The 25,263-nt window shown below is 46.0% G+C and overlaps 1 protein-coding gene across 1 annotated transcript in view; it reads left to right on the forward strand.

Annotated features, from left to right (window-relative positions):
- LOC147120676 (contactin-associated protein-like 5) overlaps positions 1-25,263 on the forward strand; it is a 665,277-nt gene that overhangs the window by 383,619 nt on the left and 256,395 nt on the right. The gene's annotated exons all lie outside the window — the stretch shown is intronic.

The raw sequence follows: 25,263 nt of genomic DNA on the forward strand, positions 1-25,263 counted from the left end.
CAAACAGCAATGTGATAATGACCAGATCATCTGTTTTTTTTGGTGTCGGTTGCGTGTACTATCGACCGTGTGAAAGACACGCGGCACTAGAACCCCACTGACAGCAGCATAAAAGCAGCTTAAATATGAATGCCGATTGAAAGTGAAGAACCTTCAATTGATAAATGATTTAGCCCTTGTTGAAGGATTCGTACTGGTGAGGTTTGGGTTGTCCCTGATCCAAGGTGAATTAAAAGGATCAATTAAAATATAGAATAACAACAGAAAAAGATGGAAAAACTCAGCAGGCCAGGCAACATCCGTGGAGAGAGAAACAGAGTTAACGTTTCAGGTCGAAACCCTTCGTCAGGACTGAGAAAAAAAGACAGGAAATGAAACAGAGGAAAAAGCAAGTTGGGGGCTGGGAAATGGGGGAGGGGATGAAAGAACGAAAGGGAAGGTTTGTGAGAAGTAAGGAGACATTAAGAGATATTCAAGGCGAGACGAGGTGGTACTAGGACAGATTAAGAAACAGGCAATGGCTCGAGATGAAGTGTGAAATGCGCTGGCAGAGTGAGAGACAGCTGCCATGTGGGAGAGAGAAAAAAAGAAAAGGCACAAACCAAAGGTGTGGATAAAATATATATAAATATGATAGGGGCCGAGGTTATGATCTGAAATTGTTGAACTCGATATTGAGTCCGGAAGGCTATAAAGTGCCTAATCGGAAGATGAGGTGCTGTTCCTCGAGCTTACGCTGAGCTTCCGTGGAACAATGCAAGAGCCCGAGGACGGTGAGGTCTGAGTGGGAATGGAGCGGTGAATTAAAATGACAGGCGATCGGAAGCTCGGGGTCACCCTTACGGACTGAACGGCGGTGTTAAAATATAGACATCTCTTTTGAAGCAATGATCCGATATTAGAGGTCTTGTACTTGAGGGTAAATTCACCAATTGGCTGCTTGAAAGCCAGAGTTAGAGGTTCAATAGTCTAGTGCCAAATTAACCCAAGCTCCCTCAAGTACAGCTTCCCACTGAGAATGTAGGATCACTGAATTTACCCCAAATTATCTTGTTTTGGTTCCATTTGTATCTTTTGACATTCTACTTCGTAAAAGAGAATATAACCCATGCATATTTTGAATATAGAATCATAGAATTGTTACAGCACAGTCGGAGGCCATTTGGCCCGTCGAGCCCGTGCCGGCTCTCTGCAAGAGCACTTCAGCTCGTCCCACTCCTCCGCCCTTTCCCCGTAGCCCTGCAAAAATGTTTTCCTTCGGGTACTTATCCAATTACCTTTTGAGAGCCACGATTGAATTTGCCTCCACCACCCTCTCAGGTAGTGCATTCCAGATCCCAACCACTCGCTGTGTAAAAATGCTTTTCCTCATGTCGCCTTTGGTTCTTTTGCCAATCACCGTAAATCTGTGACCTCTGGTTCTCGACCCTTCTGCCAATGGGAACAGTTTCTCTCTATCTACTCTGTCCAGACCCCCCATGATTTTAAACACCTCTATCAAATCTCCTCTCAATCTTCTTTGCTTTAAGGGGAGCAACCCCAGTGTCTCCAGTCTATCCAAGTAACGGAAATTCCTCATAATATATAATATAATATATTACCTCGTTGCCTGTGTAACTACGGTGGAATGTGCAACGTACCTGCGAGATTCTAATTGCTTGCCAATTGGTGCTGTGAGGATGGGCTCACTGGGCGACCAGCAGCGGTAGCGTGGGGGCCGGTGGTTGGATAAGGGAGGTCATGTAATAAAACCTTCAGCAATGCATCCAACCAGAGTTGGCCACCCTAGCTGTTTATTGAGGTGAGAATTTTTTTGCCAGGTCACACCTCTTCTTTGCATAGGTCCATAGGGTCTTTTATATCCATCTGAGCAGATAGATGGGGCCTCAGTTTAATATCTGACCCAAAGGGCGAACTAGGACCAGAACCTGTAAACTGGCGTTTCCACTGTTATGCTTGGGAGTGAGCCACATGTTCTTAAGGTGACTTTATCCCCTTCTGAGTCTGCATGCCCCATTCACAGGCCCAGGCACGAAGGCCGAATGGCCTCCTTCTGAGTTGTAAGTTTCTATTATTCTATGATTCTCCACCCCAGGTCAGCAGGACAGGTAGCTGCTGTGATCCCCGACCACTTCCAATGCTGTCCTGAAGCATATTTTTTTTTATGTAGCAAGTTGTTATGATCTAGAATGTGCTGCCTGAAAGGGTAGCAGATTCAATAATAACTTTCAAAAGGGAATTGGATAAATACTTGAAAAGGAGAAATTTATAGGGCTGTGGGGAAAGAGCAAGGGAGTTGATTTTTAAAAACCAGCAAAGGATGGCTAAAAAAATAATAGAGAGAAAAGATGAATTATGAGAGTAAACTGGCAAAAAATATTAAAACTGATAGTAAGAGCTTCTACAGGTATATAAAAAGGAAGAGAGTAGCTAAAGTCAATGTTGGTCCCTTAGAGGAAGAGACTGGGGAATTAATAATGGGGAATGGGGAAATGGCAGAGACTCTGAACAAATATTTTGTATCTGTCTTCACGGTAGAAGACACTAAAAAAATCCCAATAATGGATAATCAAGGGGCCACAGGGAGGGGGGAACCAAAGACAATCACTATCACTAAGGAAGTAGTACTTGGTGAAATAATGGGACTAAAAGATGACAAGTCCCCTGGACCAGATGGCCTGTATCCCAGGGTCTTAAAAGAAGTGGCTGCAGAGATAGTGGATGCATTGGTTGCAATATACCAAAATTCCTTGGACTCTGGAGAGGTCCCAGCGGATTGGAAAACCGCAAATGTAACACCCCTATTTAAGAAAGGAGGGAGACAGAAAGCAGGAAACTATAGACCAGTTAGCCTAACATCTGTCATTGGGAAAATGCTTGAGTCCTTCATGAAGGAAGCAGTAGCAGGGCATTTGGAAAATTATAATGCAGTCAAGCAGAGTCAGCATGGTTTTATGAAAGGGAAATCATGTTTAACAAATTTGCTGGAGTTATTTGAGGATGTAACAAGCAGGGTGGACAAAGGTGAGCCAGTGGATGTGGTGTATTTGGATTTCCAGAAGGCATTCGATAAGGTGCCACATAAAAGTTTACTGCATAAAATAAGAGCTCACAGAGTTGGGGGTAATATATTAGCATGGCTAGAGAATTGGCTAAATAACAGAAAGCAGAGAGTTGGGATAAATGGGTCATTTTCCGGTTGGCAAACGGTAACTAGTGGGGTGACACAGGGATTGGTGCTGGGGCCTCAACTATTTGCAATCTACATTAATGACTTGAATGAAGGGACCGAGTGTAATGTAGTCAAGTTTGCGGATGATACAAAGATGGGTGGGAAAGCAAGTTGTGCAGAGGACTCAAAGAATCTGCAAAGGGATACAGACAGGCTAAGTGAGTGGGCAAACATTTGGCAGATGGAGTATAATGTGGGAAAGTGCGAGGTTATCCACTTTGGCAGGAACAATAAAAAAGCAAATTATTATTTAAATGGAGAGAGATTACAAAATGCTACAGTTCAGAGGGACCTGGGGGTCCTTGTGCATGAAACACAAAATGTTAGCATGCAGGTACAGCAAGTAATCAAAAAGGCAAATGGAATATTGGCCTTTATTTCAAGGGGGTTGGAGTATAAAAACAGGGAAGTCCTGCTACAACTGTACAAGGTATTGGTTCTTATGTTCATTAACAAATAGACATTCTTATTATGAACACAGCTAGCTTTTGCTAGACACTTTTATTGAGCACATGTGGACTAGGTACAGTACCTGTAGAGGCATCCATCTTGACTGCTGCCTTGTGGGTAGCCGAGTGCCTCATGGGTAATGTAGTCTTAATATACATACAGCTGGGTAGTGTAGTCTTATATGCATACAGCTATATACAGCTCTACACAGCTCTACAGCTCCACCTAATGTCCACTATAGAATGACATGTTATTGATCATTACATCCCCCTTTCTTTGAGGTTTAACAAAATCAATATCAATCAACTTTCAAGAAAACAATAAAGATAATATCAGTAACATTTTTGTTAGTGCTCTATAAACATAAACATTTTCAAAACAGTCAACACACTTTCAAAGCTTTACATTGTACTCAAAGATTAAGTCTATCAGGCTTTTTTACTTCACGTGTGGATCTTCTCAACACGGGTAAGTCTGATGTGTCTTCATGAGATTGTTCTGGCGGTGAATGACAAGATGCAGTTGCGGCATTGTCATCAATCTGCTCTTGAATAGTCTCTTGTGTTTTTAGGAGGGAACGGCGGTTCCTCCTGAGAATCTGTCCTTCCTCAGTTCTAACAGTGTATGACCTTGGTCCTACTTCCTCAAGAACTGTAGCTTTCCTGTTCCATGCATCTGGATCCTCAATCCTGACAACATCATCCCTTGTCAATGGTTTTAGAGTTTTGGATGACTTGTCATAGTATGATTTCTGTTTCAGCTTTAACAGTTGAAGTCTCTGTCTCAGTTCCTCACTTTGCTGTTCTTTTGCACAGCAGGGTAGCGTGGTGCGCAACTTGTGACCCATTAGTAGTTCAGCAGGTGAAGAACCACAGTCTAAAGGTGAGGCTCGGTAGCTCGGCAGGGCGAGATAAGGATCAGACTTGCTTTCTGTCGCTTTCTTCAGTAGCTGCTTGAGAACTTGAACACCTTTCTCTGCCTTACCATTTGACTGAGCATACAAAGGACTGGATGTGATGTGCTGAAAGTCATAATGTGCTGCAAACTGTTGCCACTCCTTACAGTTGAAGCACGGACCATTGTCGCTAACGGCAATCCTGGGAATTCCATGTCTGGTGAAGATGGATTTCACATGCATTATGACACTGCTTGCTGTGGTGCTTGAGAGCAGCGCCATCTCAGGGTAGTTAGAATAGTAGTCAATCACTATTAGATAGTCTTTACCATTTAAATGAAAAAGGTCCATACCAACCTTTTGCCATGCTGCTGTTGGTATGTCAGCTACTATCATTGGTTCCTTTGCTTGTTTGTTTTGGTGTTTCTGACATGTCTCACATTTGCCTATCATGTTCTCAATGTCCTTATTTATGCCAGGCCAATAAACAGTGTCTCTTGCCCTCCTTTTGCATTTTTCAATTCCGAGGTGTCCCTCATGAATCCTTTTGAGCATGTCTTGACGTAGAGCCTGTGGAATGACTATTCTGTTCTGTTTTAGTAATAGTCCACTTGCGACACTCAATTCTGACCTTATGTGAAAATATTTTGGACAGGAACCTTTTGGCCAACCATGATGAATGTTCTCTATTACTGTTTGTAATACTGTCGGCTGAAAATTCAGTAGCCTTAGCGCCTCATTTGAGGCGCTAGAGGGCCTTGCGCCGGAGTTATGGCCAGTAGTGAAATTCCCTGGGGCCCTAAATCGGCATTGCTCCGGTAGCGCTGCGCCGGCACCGATGACGTCATCGGTGTGCGCAGCGTCCCGGTTGCCGTGGTAACCCGCCCGAACTCCGAAATTGAGTTGCGGCCGCCTCGCCCGTGGCAGCCGCAACCAGCGTTTTGTCAGAGGTGCCTTACTGCAGTTAGAGCCGGCGCATTAAAGGCCCCGCGGCGGCCGGCCGCTTTCCCGCCGGCCGCCTGCCCGCAGCTCCCTCCCCGGACTTCTCTCCCACCCCCCCCCCAGAACAGATGCAAGCCCAGCACTTGTCCGAGGTGCCGGGCTCATTTTTAAGCAGATTTGCGCGGGCCGCGGCCGGGTGCAGGCAGCTCCTCCTGAACGGAAGGAGGAGGCCTGCACTTCCCCAGCCTGCCGCACCGCATCGGGTGCCGCAGCGCCGGAATTGCAGCGTGAAACGGCAGTTAGCGCCCTTTTCCAGGTGCTAAGACCCTTCAGTAGCGCCGGCAGCCGTTTGGGCGCGGCGCCACTGAATTTTTGGCACGCACAGGGGACTTAGCGCTGGCACTAACTTCCGGCGCTAAAGCCCTGGCTAAGCCAAAACCCAATTTCTAGGCCTGTATCTTTTACTGTTTCTTCTGCTATTTGCTTTGATTTTGTGTCTGACACGGGCAGTGCAGCAGTGACCATACTCACATGAACATCCACGTCTTCTTCAGTAGAGCTCACATGACTCATTGTGGGTGCTCGGGATAGTGCATCTGCTAACACTATGTATTTGCCTGCTGTGTAGATCAGTTCAAAGTCATATCTTTGCAGCTTCATCATGAGTCGTTGAATCCTTGGAGACATCTCATTCAGGTATTTTTTAATGATGGCAACCAGAGGGCTGTGGTCTGTCTTAACTGTGAAGGTGGGAAGTCCATATATGTAACCATGAAACTTTTCTAGTCCAACTACCAAGCCTAGACATTCCTTTTCAATCTGGGCGTATTGACACTCAGTATCAGTCATAGACCTGGAGGCATAGGCAACAGGCTTCCAATCTTCACCCTCTGCTTGTAGCAAGACCGCACCTAGGCCATCTTTTGATGCATCCGTTGACACTTTGATTCTTTTTGTTGGGTCAAAGAAGGTGAGTACAGTTGTGGTTGTCAGCACTGTTTTGAGGTTTATCCACTCTTGTTCATGTCTTTCTGTCCATGCGAACTCATTTGTTTTATGTAGCAGGTCTCGCAGACAGGCTGTCTTGGCTGACAAGTTAGGAATGAACTTTCCAATGAAGTTTATCATCCCCATGATGCGTAGCACTCCTTTTTTGTCAGTGGGTCGGGGCATGTTGAGTATGGCGTTTACTTTTTCCATATCTGGATCTATTCCTTTACCAGATAGATTATCTCCTAGGAAAGTGACTTCCTGGACACCAAACTGACACTTGGCTTTGTTGAGCTTCAGTCCATTCCGGCATATGCTCTGTAGCACTTTAGTCAGTCTCTCATTGTGATCTTTCAGTGTGGAGCCCCAGATGATGATGTCATCAACATAGACCCGAACTCCTTCCAGACCTTCAATTATGTGCTCCATCGCTCTATGAAAGATTTCAGATGCAGATATTATCCCGAAAGGCATTCTGAGGAAACAATACCTGCCAAATAGTGTGTTGAAGGTACAATATTTGGCGCTCTCTTCATCCAGTTTTAGTTGCCAAAATCCTTGTGAGGCATCGAGCTTTGTAAAGTATCTGGCACCTGACATTTTACTGGTGATTTCTTCTCGCTTGGGAATCTGGTAGTGTTCACGTTTTATGTTTGCATTTAAGTCCTTTGGATCCATGCATATTCTTAGATCATTGTTCTTTTTCTTTACACATACCATGGAGTTAACCCAGTCTGTTGGCTCTTCGACTTTCCTGATGACTCCTAGTGTGGTCATTCTGTCCAGTTCATTCTTGAGCCGGTCACGCAGGGGTGCTGGAATTCTTCGTGGAGCATGTACCACTGGCTGAGCATCCTGCTTTAGCTGGATCTTGTAAGTGAATGGTAGAACTCCAAATCCTTTGAACACATCCTGGAAATTATTCACTACAGAATCCACCGAGTCATCTGGTCTGCTTATGGCACAGTTTATACGGTAGACTCTCTTGACCAGTTCTAAGTCCTCACAAGCTTTGTCACCCAATAGTGAATCAAGTCTTTCAGCCACAACAGAAAACATGAGATGATGCACTTTGTCTTTGACTGTCACTTTAAGTCTGCATACACCTAAGCTATCTATTTTCTGTCCATTATAGTCCTTCAGTAGTACTGACTTTTTCTGTATTTTGGGCTTTTCTTTCATATTGTTAATGTCACTCATACTGATTAAGTTTGCTTTTGCCCCAGTGTCTAGTTTCAAGGTAACTAATGCTCCATTTACCTGCAGTGGGATCATCCATTTGTCCTCTTTTACTGCATTAACTTTATGTTCAGCGTTGTCCATTTCTGAGGGCAGCACATTTTCTGTATCCTTTTTGATATTGTCACATGACACCATTCCTACAAAAAATGTCTCACTTAAATCAGTGTCCTCAATTACATTAACTCATTGCCCTTTCTTAGTTTGTACTTTTGAAAAGCATTGTTTGGCAAAGTGATTCTTTCCATTACACTTTGTGCACATTTTTCCAAACGCTGGGCATTGTCTTAACTGGTGTTTGTAACCACAGCATTTACAATTAAAAATTTCATCCTCCGATTGCTTTCCATTTCTGTCCTGCCCACGTTTCTTCCCCTTGTAGGACACAGCACCGACAGCAGCATTATCACTCATTACAATCGCATCATTATTGATTTTGTAGTAACCTGGGAGGTTATGAGTAACCTGATCCACCAGGTGGTGCTGTGGCAATTGCTCTCCTGAGTTAAGTCTGATCTGTACTGTGGTACTCTTTGTTTTTGCTGCCTCATGGCAGAAGCTTTTATGTGCAAGGGTTGATTAAACCATGTTAAGGAGTTAACCTGTGTTTGTCTCCATCTATGGCCACTTCAAGATACCACATATGGCGACAAGAATAAAGGACGGAAAAGTTTTGGTGGATCAGTCATAGTTAGGGAGTATTCGGAAGAGGTGCTCGGGTTGGTTAGCAAACTAGTCGGAAAAGCACGAGGCTAGGCCGCGGGAGTCGAAACGGAGTTTGATTTTTTGGCTGAAGTGACTGGACTCCAAGGATGGTAGGAACGGTAGGCTCCGTGGCACCTTTTGACAGCAAGTCGCAGTCTTGGGAGGAGTATATTGAAATACTGAGCCATTTCTTTATGGCAAACGAGGTGGACAGTGCTGAAAAGAAAAGGGCCATTTTACTGAGTTGTGTGGGAGCGCAAACCTATACACGGATGAGGAATCTGCTGAGCCCAGAGCGGCCAGGAGAAAAATCTTTTGACGAGTTGGTGAGTCTACTAAAGAATCATTTCAATCCGAAACCTAGTGAAATAGTAGAGATGGAAATTCAATTCGAGGATTAGGAGGCCGGAAGAAAGCGTTACTGAGTATGTGGAGGAGCTTCGGAAGCTCGCACAGGACTGTAATTTTGGAAATGCGCTCACAGTCATGTTAAGGGACAGACTAGTATGCGGAGTTAACGACGACAGTATACAGCAAAGGTTGCTGTCAGAAGAAGGATTAACGTTTGAGACGGCACTTAAAAAAGCACAAGCCATGGAGACGGCTAACAAGGACATTAAGGACTTAAACAGTATGAGCAAGGAGAAATGGAGTAAACCAGTGGGAGGAGCTGTTTTCAAGATGGACGCTGGCGTGAAAAGTCCACCAGTCGGGGTTGGGGATTGCTACCGATGCGGCGGGATGAGCCATTATGCAAAGGACTGCAGGTTTGCAAAGGCAAAGTGCCACAATTGTGGAAAAATAGGGCACTTAAAGAAAGTCTGTAAAAGGGCAGTGAGTGAGAGAAGCAGTGCTAAAGGGGCAAAGCATGCAAAAGGGAGGAGGGAGAAGTACACAAAGCGGGCAAATTACATACAAGAGGAGGAAGAGTCTAGTGAGTCTAGTGAGGAGGTTTTCACTGTATACAGTATAGACACTTCAAGGCCCAACGTACCCCCCCTCACTCAGTATTTGATAGTGAACGGAGGTCGAGTAAAGTTTGAGATTGACACCGGATGTAGTGTAACCATAATGTCGCAGACTGAGTACGCCAAGCTATGGGGGGAAGCAAAAGTACCAGAGCTAGGTACATGCCCCATTAGTCTCAAAACCTACACAGGACAGAAGGTGGACATTTTGGGGGCGGCCGAAGTACAAGTGGAACACAAAGGAGTCACCAAAGAGCTTACGGTGGTAGTGGTAGCAGGGTCAGGGCCAAACCTGTTAGGCCGAGGGTGGATCAGTGAGTTGAGTATGTACTGGCAGGCAATGAATAAAATGGAGGACAGTACAGAGGCACTGCAAGAAGTGCTGATGAAGCATGAGTTAGTGTTCAAGGACGAACTGGGCACCTTAAGGGGAGCCACAGCCAAGATTCATGTAGCCAGTGATGCCACGCCTCGTTTCTTTAAACCAAGGTCGGTACCTTTTGCAATGAAAACCAAGGTTGAGGTGGAACTAGATCGCCTGCTAAGGGACAAAGTAATAGAACCAGTGAAATTTTCAGACTGGGCGGCACCAATAGTCCCGGTATTGAAGCCCGACGGTAACGTAAGGGTGTGTGGTGACTATAAGTTAACAGTGAACAGAATATCATCACTGGAACAGTACCCCATTCCGAGAATGGAGGACATGTTAACATCGCTCGCTGGGGGAGAAAGATTCAGCAAACTGGACATGAGTCATGCGTATCAGCAGATATTGCTAGATGAAGAATCAAAAAAGTTTGTCACGGTGAACACGTATGCCAGGTTACCATTTGGTGTCAGTTCTAGCCCAGCAATATTCCAACGGACTATGGAGGGCATTCTGCAGGGCATTCCAAAGGTGGCTGTGTACTTAGATGATATTCTGCTAACAGGAAGTGATGATCAGGATCACTTAAAAACACTGGACAAAGTGCTACAGCGGCTGGAAGAGGCGGGGCTATGCCTGAAACGGAGTAAGTGTAGTTTCATGGAGAAGGAAGTTACATTCCTGGGACATCGGGCGGATGCCACAGGCCTCCATCCATTACCAGGGAAAGTGTGGGCGGTGCAGGGTGCACCTGCACCCACCTCAGTGACTGAACTGAAAGCCTATCTAGGGCTCCTGAATTATTATAACCGGTTTCTTCCAAACTTATCAATGCTGCTGGCACCCCTGCACAAACTGCTGAGAAAGGAGGAGCCATGGCGTTGGGAGCCAGAGCAAGCGAAAGCGTTTCAGCAGTCAAAGGAGCTACTTCAGTCCAGCAGGGTGTTGGTGCATTACAACGAGAAGAAGGAGCTGATAATGTCCTGCGACGCATCACCCTATGGAGTGGGGGCAGTGTTGGCCCACCGCATGCCAGATGGAGCAGAAAGGCCCATCGGGTTTGTTTCACGCACGCTCACAGCTGCGGAAAAGAATTATTCACAGCTTGATAAAGAGGGGTTGGCCATTATATTTGGAGTAAAGAAATTCCATAAGTACATATATGGGAGGAAGTTTGTAATCAGTACTGACCACAAGCCTCTTATTAGCTTACTGAATGAGATGAAAGCGGTGCCTCAAATGGCATCACAGAGAATAATGAGATGGGCAGTAATACTAAGAGCCTATGAATATGTGATCACGTACAGAGCCGGCAAGGAAAACGGGAACGCGGATGCTCTCAGCCGCCTGCCCCTCTCAAAATCTCCTCGCAGTACTTCCCCTGAGGAGCACGTCCTGATGCTGGATCAGGAGATCAGTCCCCTGATGACTTCAGCGCAAATCCAGAGCTGGACAGCCAAGGACCCCGTTCTGTCAAGGGTCCGTGAGTATGTGTTGAAAGGCTGGCCAGATCACCGTGAGGGACCGGAGTTCGCGCCGTACAGACAGAGACAGCACGAGCTCAGTGTCCAAGATGGATGTGTGCTATGGGGAGCGCGCATCATAGTCCCAGAGCGGGGATGCTCCACTTTGATGGAACAGTTGCATCAATCGCACCCAGGAATGACTAGAATGAAAGGACTGGCTAGGAGCTACCTGTGGTGGCCTAACTTGGATGCTGAAATTGAGTCAAAGGTAAAGTCATGCACTATATGTCAGGAACAGAGGAAAGCACTTGCCGGGGCACCACTCCATCCCTGGGAGTGGCCCAGCAAACCCTGGAGGAGAATTCACATAGACTATGCGGGACCTTTTATGGGCAAAATGTTTTTGGTGCTGGTTGACGCTCACTCAAAGTGGATCGACGTTTATCCAGTGAGCTCTGCAACGACTGATGCCACACTGGATTGTCTCAGGAACAGCTTCAGCACGCATGGTATTCCAGAAATGATTGTATCCGACAATGCACAGTGTTTTGTTAGTGAAGGGAGCAAAGAATTCATGGTAAGGAATGGAATCACACATGTCACCTCGGCTCCATATCACCCAGCCTCAAATGGGTTAGCCGAGCGAGCCGTGCAGACTTTTAAGGAGCTCATGAGGAAGAGCTCAGGTGACACACTGGAGACCAAGCTCAATAGAGCCTTGTTTAGTTATCGTATAACACCCCAAGCTACCACGGGGCTTTCTCCGGCTGAGTTGATGATGGGGAGAAAGTTGCAGTGCACGTTAGACCTGATACACCCAGATCTTAAAAGCAAGGTTGAGACAAAACGAACAAACCAAAAAGCGTACCATGACAAACATACTAAAGCTCGCCATTTCGCCATAGGGGACTCTGTGTACACCCGGAACTTCGGTTATGGACCTAAATGGATACCAGGACTAATCCAGGACATTACAGGACCTGTGTTGTACTCTGTGTTACTAGGGGATGGTCGAGGGGTTTGTCGGCATGTGGATCAGCTTTTCAGCCGGCAGAAGGGAAACTGCCTCAGATGGAACAAAGGGCAGTAGAGGAGGCTGTTCCAGGACCCAGCACGGCTTATAAGGTGCCAGTGGACACTGGTACTGCCAGGCCACAGCGGGACAGAGTAAAACCAACATCAGAGACTACTCCAATCTCAAGTGCGAATGAATCTGAGAATCCACCACAAGTGGAATTAAGACATTCACAAAGGATTCGCAAGCAACCAGAAAGACTTATACAAACCTGTTAAATTAGTCGGGGTTAACCATGGTTAGAGCATACTGGTTAATTAAAACGTAGTACCTAGTAAGGGTTATTGTTTAAGAATTGCATACGGCAATCTTAAGGGGGGAGGAGTGTAGTAACCTGGGAGGTTATGAGTAACCTGATCCACCAGGTGGTGCTGTGGCAATTGCTCTCCTGAGTTAAGTCAGATCTGTACTGGTTGTACTCTTTGTTTTTGCTGCCTCATGGCAGAAGCTTTTATGTGCAAGTGTTGATTAAACCATGTTAAGGAGTTAACCTGTGTCTGTCTCCATCTATGGCCACTTCAAGATACCACAGATTTCACTGAAAGTCTTCACGTGCTTTCGAGCTAGCTCGCTGGCTTGGCATATTTTCACCGCATTTTCCAAATTTAGTTCGGTTTCTCTCAACAGACGTTCCCTGACTTTTTTATCATGAATACCAAACACAATCTGGTCACGAATCATGGATGCTTTGAGCTCAGAGAAATTACATGTCTGTGCTTTCAGTTTCAGATCAGTTATAAAGCTATCAAAAGTCTCATTTTGCTGCTGTGTCCGAGAACAGAAGATGTATCTTTCATAGGTCTCATTCTTTTTGGGAGAGCAATGTGCATCAAATTTTTTTAGCACATCTTCTAATTTTTCTCTGTTCTCCTCTGGATTAAATACAAATGTATTAAATACTGCTATCACCTGTGGGCCTGCAACCATAAGAAGCAACGCTATCTTCCTTGCATCTGGCTTCGTACCGAATCCGATGGCTGCAATGTAGAGTTCGAATTGTTGTTTAAGAGTCTGCCAATTGTAGTCGATATTTCCTGAGTTTCAAATGCTCTGGTGGCTTCAAATTCTCCATGTCGCTTTTCACAATTTTCAGCAGATCTTCACCATCCTGGTACCATCTTATGTTCATAAATAAATAGACATTCTTATTATGAACGCAGCTAGCTTTTGCTAGACACTTTTATTGAGCACATGTGGACTAGATATAGTATCTGTAGAGGCATCCATCTTGACTGCTGCCTTGTGGGTAGCCTATTGCCTCATGGGTAATGTAGTCTTAATATACATACAGCTGGGTAGTGTAGTCTTATATACATACAGCTCAATACAGCTCTACCCAGCTCTACGGCTCCACCTAGTGTCCACTATAGAATGACATGTTATTGATCATTACATTGGTGAGACCACACCTTGAGCACTGTGTACAGTTTTGGTCTCCTTATTAGGCAGGGAAGTGGCTTTGAGCCCAAGATCAGCCATGACCTTATTGAATGGCGGAGCAGGCTCGAGGGGCCAAGTGGCCTATTCCTGCTCCTATTTCTTATGTTCTTATGTTCTTATGAGGGGGACTAATTGGACAGCTCTTTCAAAGAGCCGGCACAGGCACAATGGACCTAATGGCCTCTTTCTGTGCTGTATGATTCTGTCAGGGATAAAATCAGGGGCCTTGCTGGTGCATATAGCTCAGTATCGCACTGCGTGGTGCATCAGCCCAAAAGACTATTAGAGCTGCAAGGACTGCTTTTGTCCACTCTCACTATTCTTTCCACTTACTCATTTGCAAAATACAGTGACATAATTGTTCTCTTGTGGCCCAGAAACTCGGGTGGTTTGCACCGCCCATTAGCGCCATTAAATGGCGAACAAATGGCGACTGACGTTCTCCCACCAGCTGCTGGCGAGTACCCCGGCGGCTGTCATTTTCGGCAGGTGCTCGGCGCTGCTGTTGCCTGCGAGTATTTTAATGAGGCGGAGCGAGATGTCAATTGGCGTGCAACGCCAAGTTAACGCCAACTCATCCATTTTGGAGTTCTCTGCTTGCATTGCCCGCGCTAAATCCTGCCAGTATTTGCTGCCGCTAAAAGGTCTTTCAGCAGCGTTAACGGCCCTGAGGAGCCTGACAGGACCTATGAGGACAGACGCCAGGAACTTCAAACGCCTCCTTTGCCAAGGTTCTTCTTTTAAGCTTTCATTTTTTTGCCCATCAGTGGCGGGGAAGGGGCTGGAGGGAGGTTTGCATTTTCTAGCCGGTTCCCGGGAGGCCTACAGTGTAGTTCAGTAATTCAATGAGTGAACTCCAATGCAACGATTGACGATGATCTGTGACAAAATGTCTTTTATCTGCATTCATGTCATAAACAAAAAAATCCATATGATCTAGACGAGGGAACTAGATGTAATATCTCCAAGTTTGCAGACAACACGAAGCTGGGTGGGTGTGTGTGCTGTGAGGAGGATGCCGAGAAACTCCAGTATAATTTGAACAGGTTGGGTGATTGGGCAGATGCATGGCAGATGCAGTCTAATGTGGATAAATGCGAGGTTATCCACTTTGGTGGCAAAAACAGGAAGGCAGATTATTATCTGAATGGCAATAGATTGGGAGAAGGGGAAGTGCAACGAGACCTGGGTGTCCTTGTGCACCAGTCGCTGAAGGTAAGCATGCAGGTGCAGCAGGTGGTTAAGAAGGCAAATGGTATGTTGGCCTTTGTAGCGAGAGGGTTTGAGTACAGGAACAAGGATGTCTTGCTGCAGTTGTACAGGGCCTTGGTGAGACCACATCTTGAGTATTGTATGCAGTTTTGGTTGCCTTATCTGAGGAAGGATGTTCTTGCCATGGAGAAAGTGCAGCGAAGATTCACCAGGCTGATACCTGGGGTGGCAGGAATGACGTATGAGGAGAGATTGGGTTGATTGGGCTTATATTCGCTGGAGTTTCGAAGAATGAGAGGGGATCTCACTGAAACTTATAAAATTCTAACAGGACTAGACAGACTAGATGCAGGAAGGATGTTCCCGATGGTGGGGGAGACCAGAACCAGGGGTCACAGTCTAAGGATAAGGGGTAAGCCATTTAGGACAGAGATGAGGAATTTCTTCACCCAGAGAGTGGTGAACATGTGGAATTCTCTACCACAAAAGACAGTTGAGGCCAATTCATTAAATATATTCAAGAAGGAGTTGGATATATTTCTTAAGGCTAAAGGGATCAAGGGATATGGGGAGAAAGCAGGGACAGGGTGACGTAAGAAAACTACTAGGCACTTGGTCTAAACATTAAGCAAAGCTTTAACCAACTGTTTTACAACATGGAGGTCTAGTTGTCTCCTTCACTAGTTCCTGTTAAGAATGTCCTGTGCAAGCTGGGCCCGTGCCCGAGTATTTATACTCTCCCTGGACAGCACCACCCGCAGGCCGCTCAGTATTATTTCATAAGTCTTTCTTTCATGAATAACTGATTCACGTCACAGGGTACTGAGTTTGGATGATTAGCCATGATCTCATTAAGTGGCGGAGCAGGCTCAAAGGGCCGAATGGCCTACTCCTGCTCCTATCTTCTATGTTTCTATGTTTCTGTAAGCGTCGGGTGGCAGCTAATATTGTTCGAGTACGTACGGCAACTGTTCAAGTCGTTCCTTTCTTCCCCCGTTTCCCTACACTGCAAGTGGGAGACAGAGGCACCCGTTGGCCTTCTGAGATTGGGCTGCAAAGAGCGCGTTACACTAGCAAATCACCGCCACGCTGATGATAATGAGCAGGCAGCACCAAAATACCACTACTGCTTGTACCCTCTCGGCCTGGCGGTCATTATCCTTGTCCGCCAATGTTACCGGCAGGTTTCCAGCATCCCCCAATCTCTCGGCTTATGATTCTAATCCTGACTCAGCAAGAGACCTGCATTCATATCAGTATAGACATTACCGGTCGGTGCCCTTTTAATACCAGTTTTTCATGCTTGATTTGCACTTAGAGAGGATTTAATGCGGCGTGAATGTTATAGAACAGGCTCGTTGCATCTCGCTCTGTCCTGTCTTCACTAAGATCCAGCTAAATTAGTTGTCAGGAAGTGAAGTGCTGTGGTATTGGCTGGAATGTATAAGGAAACACAAGCTTTCATAATATTTGGGTGAGAGCCCGGCCAGATGGTTTGAGCAGATTCACGAAGCTGTTTCTAGATTTCCTATGGGTGTGGGAGGCCCATCAGATAAGCTTATCTTAAACTTCAACGGTGGAGATAAAATTGACTTAGAATTATTAAATTCCTTTTGTATTTGACCTTGTTAGGATATTCCTACAGGTCTGGGGCTGATCTGAGGCTCATACGCGATCCGTGTTTGTATTTATTTTGTAGGGTAGATGAACTGGTCTCAATGCTTTTAGATCTGGGGCAACACAAAGATGAAAGCTTCCAAATGGACCAAGTGGAGTGAGTGAGATCAGATTCATGCAATTATTTAGGGCCCTGGTGAGACCACACCTGGAGTATTGTGTACAGTTCTGGTCTCCTTACCTAAGGAAGGATATACTTGCCATTGAGGGAGTGCAACGAAGGTTCACCAGACTGGTTCCTGGGATGGGGGGATTGTCCTATGAGGAGAGGTTCAGTAGACTAGGCCTATATTCTCTCGAGTTTAGAGGAATGAGAGGTGATCTCACCAAAACATACACAATTCTTACAGGACTTGACAGGGTAGATGTTTCCCCTGGCTGTGGGGAGTCTAGAACCAGGGGTCACAGTCTCAGAATAAGGGCTCGGCCATTTAGGCCGGAGATGAGGAGAAATTTCTTCACTCAGAGGGTGGGGAATCTTTGGAATTCTCTACCCCAGAGGGCTGTGGAGGCTCAGTTGTTGAGTATATTCAAGACTGAGATCGATAGATTTTTGGATACTAAGGGAATCAAGGAATATGGGGATAGTGCGGGAAAGTGGAGTTGAGGTAGAAGATCAGCCATGATCTTATTGAATGGCGGAGCAGACTCAAAGGGCCAAATGGCCGACTCCTGCTCCTATTTCTTATGTTCAAATGAATGATTTATTTGAAGATATTAGGAGGCCAATGCTAAACCCAAAACTCACTTTAGACAGCTGTAGTTATCTTCTTCTTCTCTTCTTAGGCAGTCCTTCGGAACCGAGGATGACTTGCTTCCATATTAAAAATGAGTTTGCAGGTGACTGATGAGTCCAATGCGGGACCTACAGTCTCTGTCACAGGTGGGGCAGACGGTGGTTGAAGGGGCGGGTGGGTGGGGAGCTTGGGTTGACGTGTGCTCCTTGCGCTCCTCGCGCTGTTTGCGCTTGGCTTCCGCTTCCTCCCATCGAAGAGACTCGAGGTGTTCGGCGCCTTCCCGGATGCCTCTCCTCCACTTTGTGCGGTCTTGGGCCAGTGATTCCCAGGTGTCGGTGGGGATGTTGCACTTTTTCAAGGAGGCTTTGAGGGTGTCCTTGAAGCATTTCCTCTGCCCACCTGGGGATCTCTTGCCGTGTCAGAGCTCCGAGTAGAGCGCTTGTTTTGGGAGTCTCATCGGGCATGCGGACAATGTGACCCGTCCATCGGAGCTGATCGAGCGTGGTCAAAGCTTCGATGCTGGGGATGTTGGCCTGAGCGAGAACACTGACGTTGGTGCGCCTATCCTGCCAATGGATTTGCAGGATCTTACGGAGGCAGCGTTGGTGGTACCTCTCCAGTGTGTAGGTGGTTTTTTACACACTTTTAACCCAGATCCTGCCACTGGTCACCAAGAGATGTAAGCGGTTTTTGATCCTAGCCCAATTGCTAGACGGCCGGTTCGAATCGACCCCGCCTTACGAAAGTTCTATACCCGGGAATTATTATTCAGAGTGTAAATGAAATAAGTCACGGACAGGAATACTTCGGTGAAAAATCAAACTTGTATTTATTTGGTCTAACATACACTGGCTAAAACATGCACTACTAAACAAAATCACTGTCCCTGTGGAGAATAAAATCCAGATTACAATCAACATACATACAGTACAAAACTGGGGACTATAACAAGCAGTAATTCCCTTATTGCTATGGTGGGCGCTGATTCCACCCCTATCAACGAATTACCCAGTCGCATAAACCTCTTTCGCCTGGCTGAACCAAACGAAGCTCCCACCCTCGGAATAGCCCAAAAACTTCACTTCTGAGAGACTATGCTTACCCCGGTTTCGATCACTCTGCTCGTCGGCTTCTCTGCTACTTCTTGTCTTGTTGGAGCAGGAGCGGGAGAGAGAGAGAATGGTGGAAAAGAATCTATCTTTATAGATAGTCTGCCTGCCCCTTTTTCCCACCAACCTTAAAAATCCATTTGCTTCTGAGCACTCCGGTGCTTAATCTGTGATGAGTCATCCTCAGACCCATGCATATTGGGTTAATGGCCCTAAGTCTGGGACATATCTTTTGGTCTTTGTGTTGGGAAACCTGGCTCCCTTCTGGCTGGGTGTAGCTAGTGGGTTCATTGTTCTGCTTCTCTTCTGAGATGGAGGTGAGAAGTGCTTTGCATATTAGAGTGGTTTTTCTGATCAATTTCAATGGCCCCCTTCCTTTTTCCAGGACTGTCGGGCGGACCCATACATTCTGGATGAGTTCTTTTGTCACAGCCAACTGCCATGCGTTCTCTGGAGTTTTAACAAACCAGTTTTTCACGTATCTGCACAGGGCGATCCCATAACAGGGAAAATACCCTCAGAAAAGTCCACAAAAAATATTCTTGACTGAATCCATTCTTCAGAGACTTTGCGATCTCTTCAAGTGCTTTGAGGTGCCTGCTGTACATGGTCCATGTCTCTGAGGCATACAGCAGGGCGGGTATCACTGCTGCACTGTAGACCATGAGCTTAGTGCTGAGTTTGAGGTCCTGGTCTTCAAACACTCTCTTCCTCAAGCTGTAGTTATAGGGCTTTGTTGGTGACCAATTCTTAAAGGTTTGGTGGAAGTCATTAGTTGATGTGATGCCCCAAAGCCTCACTACAGAGTCTCCACAGATTAGCTTCAAACATGAAACCTTACCTTGGTTTGCATGTGCATAAGACCCTGAACAACGTGAATAATGGTTGTTATTGTTCCTGTGCAACAGACTTGGGATTCTTTCAATTGACAAAATATGCGATATGATAAAAATGTAAGCAGCTTCCTTTGGCACTGTGATGAAGTTAATCCAGCTGAAGTATTGTGTCCAGTTCTGGGCACCACACTTTAAGAAGGATGTTAAGACCGTGGAGAGGCTGCAGAGGAGATTTACTATAACACACCAGGGATGCGGGGCTTCAGTTACGTGGAGAGACCGAAAAAGCTGGGGCTGTTCTCCTTAGAGCCGAGAAGCTGCTTAGATTGGAGAAGCTGGGGCTGTTCTCCTTAGAGCCGAGAAGGTTAAGGGGAGATTTAATAGAAGTGTTCAAAATCATGAAAGGTTTTGATGGAGTAAATGAGGAGAAACTGTTTCCAGTGGCAGAAGGGTCGGTAACCAGATAAAACAGAAACAAAGTAATTGGCAAAAGAACCAGAGGCAAGGTGAGAAGAATTTTTTTTATGCAGCCAGTTGTTGTGATCTGGAATGCACTGCTTGAAAGGACGGTGAGAGCAGATTCAATAATAAATTTCAAAAGAGAATTTCATATATACTTGAAGAGGAAAAATTTACAGGGCTCTGGGGAAAGAGCGGGGCAGCGGGACTAATCGGATAGCTCTACCCAAGAGCTGGCACAGGCAGGATGGGCCGAATGGCCTCTTTCTGTGCTGTATCATTCTATGATTCACGGTAGAGGAAGAGGACAAAATATCAGCGGTACAAGGAAACCTAAAAATAAGTCAAGGCAAGGGTAGAGAATTTAGTGGCCTCAGTTTATTGCTTCGTTGATGTTACATTGCAATTTCCTTTTTTGCTGCCCTGTTAGTTTTGTGTAATGCTAAAGCTCAATAAACGCTTAATTAAACTAGCTTCATCACAATATCAAGCTATTAATTGGACACAATATTTAAGGTCAAACCAAGATTAAAAGCAGCAGAGATAAATGGATAATGCATCAGGAAAGAAACCCATCATCTCCTACTTATTATATGCTCTATTAGCCTACAGGGATTGTTAAAAATAGCACTTTGTGATAGAGTATGTATCTCAGAGTCATGTGGCCATTCAGCTTTGTGGCTTAAGTTTCTTTCTTCATACTAGCTGATCTCCTGTGGCGTTACTAATAGGGAGTGGAGACAATGCGATACCTCTTAGGTTGATGGCATGGGTTGGCAAGCATGCACAGAAGGGTCAAGGGTCACATGGGAAAAGTTGCCCGAAAGGCCGGGAACGGAAGAGAAGAAAATCCTCAGGGAGATCCTAAGAGCAACATTGAGAGGCACAGAGTTAGCACAGTCGTGAAAGTCAAGGAGAAGGATAGGAGCCTTGGGAATGGACCAGAAGACAAGGCCGAGGCTGAAGAAACATGCTGCACAGGGCCACCTAGTGGCCAGGGCCTGCTGCTACATTGCAACTGTTGACAAGAATGTTGACTCAGCCATTTACAATGGTGAATGTCGACACAAAAGCATGACCAAGAACCATGGCAACAGGAATGAAAGATTATGAACAAGAAGTATGTACCTTACAATTTTTAAAATAATGGCCCAGAAATTCGGGTCGGAGGCTTCCCGCGGGTGTAAGCCCCCGACCTGCACTTACCTTGCGCGCCAGCCGTTGAGCTGTGGGCCCGCGTGGGATTCCGATCCTGGGCCTGCTCCAACTGCCAGCGCGCGGTGCTTGTGTATCCCAGGGGCGCAGTTAGTTCGAAGCGTCCCCTGGGATCACGTGGGCCATGGGGAGCCAATGGTAGCAGGGAATGCTTCATTCATAAGAAGCCCCAAAACATCACTAAATCTTCAAATACATTTTTTTTTAAATCACATTTTTTAAATAAACTATAAATTACATGAAATAACTATTTAAACAATAATTAAATTTTTGAAAAAAATAATTTTATTTTCTAACGGGGCTAAAAATAAACTTACCTTTCTTTAAAGTATTTAAAAATAATAAACCTGTGGAAAAAATGTTTTAATTTTAATTAATTCACCACTTACCTTGTAAAAAGCAGGCCTTGCGACTGCTTTTTAAATGTGTAAATTCTGGAGACTTACCTTCCCGGGAAAACCTGCAAAAAAAACACAAGTTCGATGCGCACGCGCAGACTCTCCTGCGCACACGTTCGAACTCTGAACCCCTTCTTTCAGGGGAACGGAAATGCCGTTCTCCCGTGCATGCGCAGTGCATGCAGGAAACCGGCACTTCCATTGGGCCTACGGGTAAGTACCCCGTGCGTACTCACCCATGGAGACCCGAAGTTCTGGGCCATTAATATACCAGCACATCTCCTGTGACATTGCTTGTAGAAAGTCAAAGGATTCACTGTTTTATGACAAAAGAGATGTTTCTGCAAGAATTAACATCAGGACCGCTGATTTACAGCAATTAAGTCAAATTCATAAGAACATAAGTAATAGGAGCAGAAGTAGGCCATATGGCCCCTCGAGCCTGCTCTGCCATTCAATAAGATCATGGCTGAACTTCTACGTAAATCTACTTTCCCGCCCGATCCCCATATCACTTGATTCCCTTAGTGTCCAAAAATCTATCGATCTCTGTCTTGAATATACTCAACAACTGAGCCTCCACCGCCCTCTGGGGTGGAGAATTCCAAAGATTCACAACCCTCTGAGTGAAGAAATTCCTCCTCATCTCAGTCCTAAACGGCCGACCCCTTATTCTAAGACCCCTAGTTCTAGACACTCCAGCCAGGGGAAACAGTCTCTCAGCATCTACCCTGTCAATCACCCTCAGAATCTTATGGGGGAAAAAGTCAGTTGTTTGCGCCTGCCATTAGCACCTTATGGGGCACAAAGCAACTAGCGCCCGGGCGCGGCGATGTTTGCGCCGCTCGTGAAATTAACTAGACATTTTGCGGCGGCGCTAAACACTACCGCCACGATCTCCTGCGCTGGCAGATCGTGACGTCAGTCAAGTGCGCAACGCCCCGGTAGCGCCCCGGACCGGATATTGAGTGCGTCCCCTGCCTTACCGTGTGCCGCTAGCAACGATAGGTTGAGGAGAGCGTTTTGCAGTCAGAAAGGGACTGGGGGAGCGCTATTTAAAGGCGACCGCTTCCTGCCTTTTTCTGTTGGTGACATTTTTGCACCACGCATTCTGAGAGAGAGAGAGAGAGACTTCTGGAGAGATTCAACGCTGTGTGAAGGAGTTTTGAGTACTGAGCAGCACTTTGCAGATTTATTTTGATTTGCCCTTCCTTGCTTCGCCAGCGCTCTGAGTTAGCACCTCGCTCCTCGGCATTTGCGCCTTAAGACAGGTGTGAAGCGCCTGATTTAGCGCTCCAATCACCTCCAGGGGCGATATAAGCCAAGTTTGCCGTCGGAGGCGATAATTAACGCCAGGCGCTAAACTTTGCGCACGGCCGATAATGGCGCCCCAAACGGAGCGATACTGAATTTTTCCCTCTGTATGTTCCAATGAGATCACCTCTCAACCTTCTAAACTCCGAAGCGTATAGCCCCACTCTACTCAATCTCTCCTCATAGGACAAAGGGAGGCACCAATAAAACGTGGGCCCCCCCCCCCCTCGCCACCGCGTGTCTCCTCTCTACCTCGCTGTGTTACACAGCGGAGCCCAGCGTGCCTACGGAACTTGACTCAAAACATGCCAGCTTAAAAAACGGGAGGGTGAAGCACGGGAAACCCTCTCCCGAAACAGGGGTCTTACCTGATGTTTACGCGCCAACGTAAAAAGTTATAGAGAATACAAGGGAAATCCATCTTGGGTGGCAGTGCTAACCGGGCCGCAGGTTACACTCGCCAACCGATATTCAGTTCTATTGTAATAAATGGAACTGAATATCGAGCGGGAGGTATAACAGGCGGCCGAAGCGATACCGCTCCAGATGATTTTCCACCCCAGTCTCTCTGAGGCAGCCCATGCCATTGCCCTGAATTAGAAGTTGACTTCTTTAGTCGTGATTTACGCTGTATCTGTTGCATCAATAGCGAACCGCTGCACACTGGTTCCACATGCAAAGTGTAGCCGGGCAATAAATGTCCCGCCTCTAAAAAAACAGAAGTGAGCAGGTTGGAGGCGGGTTGGGGTCGGGATTCAGATTTTTAACACTTTAACCGCCCACCCTGACCCAAACACTGGGATGTTGCCATAGACATAGTAAAAGGAGGAGCTAGAGGAGATACTGGATGGGATAAGAATTGATAAAGACGAGGCACTAGAAAGGCTGGCTGTACTTAAAGTAGATAAGTCACCAGGACCAGATGAGATGCATGCTGAGGGAAGTGAAGGAAGAAATCGCGGGGGTACTGGCCATAATCTTCAAAACCTCCTTAGAAACGGGTGGGGTGCCAGAGGACTGGAGAATTGCAAATGTTACACCATTGTTCAAAAAAAGGGTGTAAGGATAAATCCAGCAACTACAGGCCAGTCAGTTTAACCTCAGTAGTGGGGAAGCCTTTAGAAATGATAAACAGGGAAAAAATTAACAGTCACTTGGACAAGTGTGGATTAATTAAGGAAAGCCAGCACGGATTTGTTAAAGGCAAATCATGTTTAACCAACTTGATAGAGTTTTTTAATGAGGTAACAGAGAGGGTTGATGAGGGCAATGCAGTTGACGTGGTGTACATGGATTTCCAAAAGGCGTTCGACAAAGTGCCACAGAATAGGCTTGCCAGCAAAGTTGAAGCCCATGGAATAAAATGGACAGTGGCAGCATGGATTAAAATTGGTTAAGTGACAGGAAAGAGAGAGTAGTGGTGAATGGTTGTTTTTTGCACTGGTTCCCCAGGGGTCAGTACTAGGACCACTGCTTTTCTTGATATATATTAATGACTTGGCTGTGGGTGTACAGGGCACAATTTCAAAATTTGCAGATGACATAAAACTTGGAAAGATAGTGAACAGTGAGGAGGAGAGCGATAGACTGCAAGAGGACATAGACAGGCTGGTGGAAAGGGCAGACACGAGGCAGATGAAGTTTAATGCAGCAAAGTGTGAAGTGATACATTTCAGTAGAAGGAATGAGGAGAGGAAATATAAACTAAATGCTACAATCCTAAAGGGGGTGCATGAACAGAGAGACCTAGGAGCATATGTGCACAAATCGTTGAAGGTGGCAGGGCAGGTTGAGAAAGCAGTTAAAAAAACTTACGGGATCCTGGGCTTCATGAATAGAGGTATAGAGTACAAAAGCGTGGTAATATTGATAAACCTGTATAAAACACTGGTTCGGCCTCAACTGGAGTATTGTGTCCAATTCTGGGCACTGCACTTTAGGAAGGATGTGAAGGCCTTGGAGAGGGTGCAGAAAAGATTTACAAGACTAGTTCCAGGAATGAGGGACTTCAGTTACGTGGATAGACTGGAGAAGCTGGGGTTGTTCTCCTTGGAGCAGAGAAGGTTGAGAGGAGATTTGATAGAGGTGTTCAAAATCATGAGGGGTCTGGACAGAGTAGATAGAGAGAAACTGTTCCCATTGGCGGAAGGGTCGAGAAACAGAGGACACAGATTTAAGGTGATTGGCAGAAGAACCAAAGGCGACATGAGGAAAAACTTTTTTACGCAGCGAGTGGTTATGATCTGGAATGCTCTGCCTGAAAGGGTGGTGGAGGCAGACTCAATCGTGGCTTTCAAAAGGGAATTGAATAAGTACCTGAAGGAAAAAAATTTGCAGGGCTACAGGGAAAGGGCGGGGGAGTGGGACTAGCTGAAGTGCTCTTGCAGAGAGCCGGCACGGGCTCAATGGGCCGAATGGCCTCATTCCATGCTGTAGCCATTCTATGATTCTATGAACCCGCCCATTTTCTGGGGTTAAAATTCCCCCCCCCCACTATATAGAAAGCAGAAAAAAATACTATAAAAGCACAATTGCTA

This window comes from Somniosus microcephalus, chromosome 4 (assembly GCF_052327205.1).
Source record: "Somniosus microcephalus isolate GS21.2 chromosome 4, FLI_Smic_1.0, whole genome shotgun sequence".
In the NCBI taxonomy this organism is placed as follows: domain Eukaryota; kingdom Metazoa; phylum Chordata; class Chondrichthyes; order Squaliformes; family Somniosidae; genus Somniosus; species Somniosus microcephalus.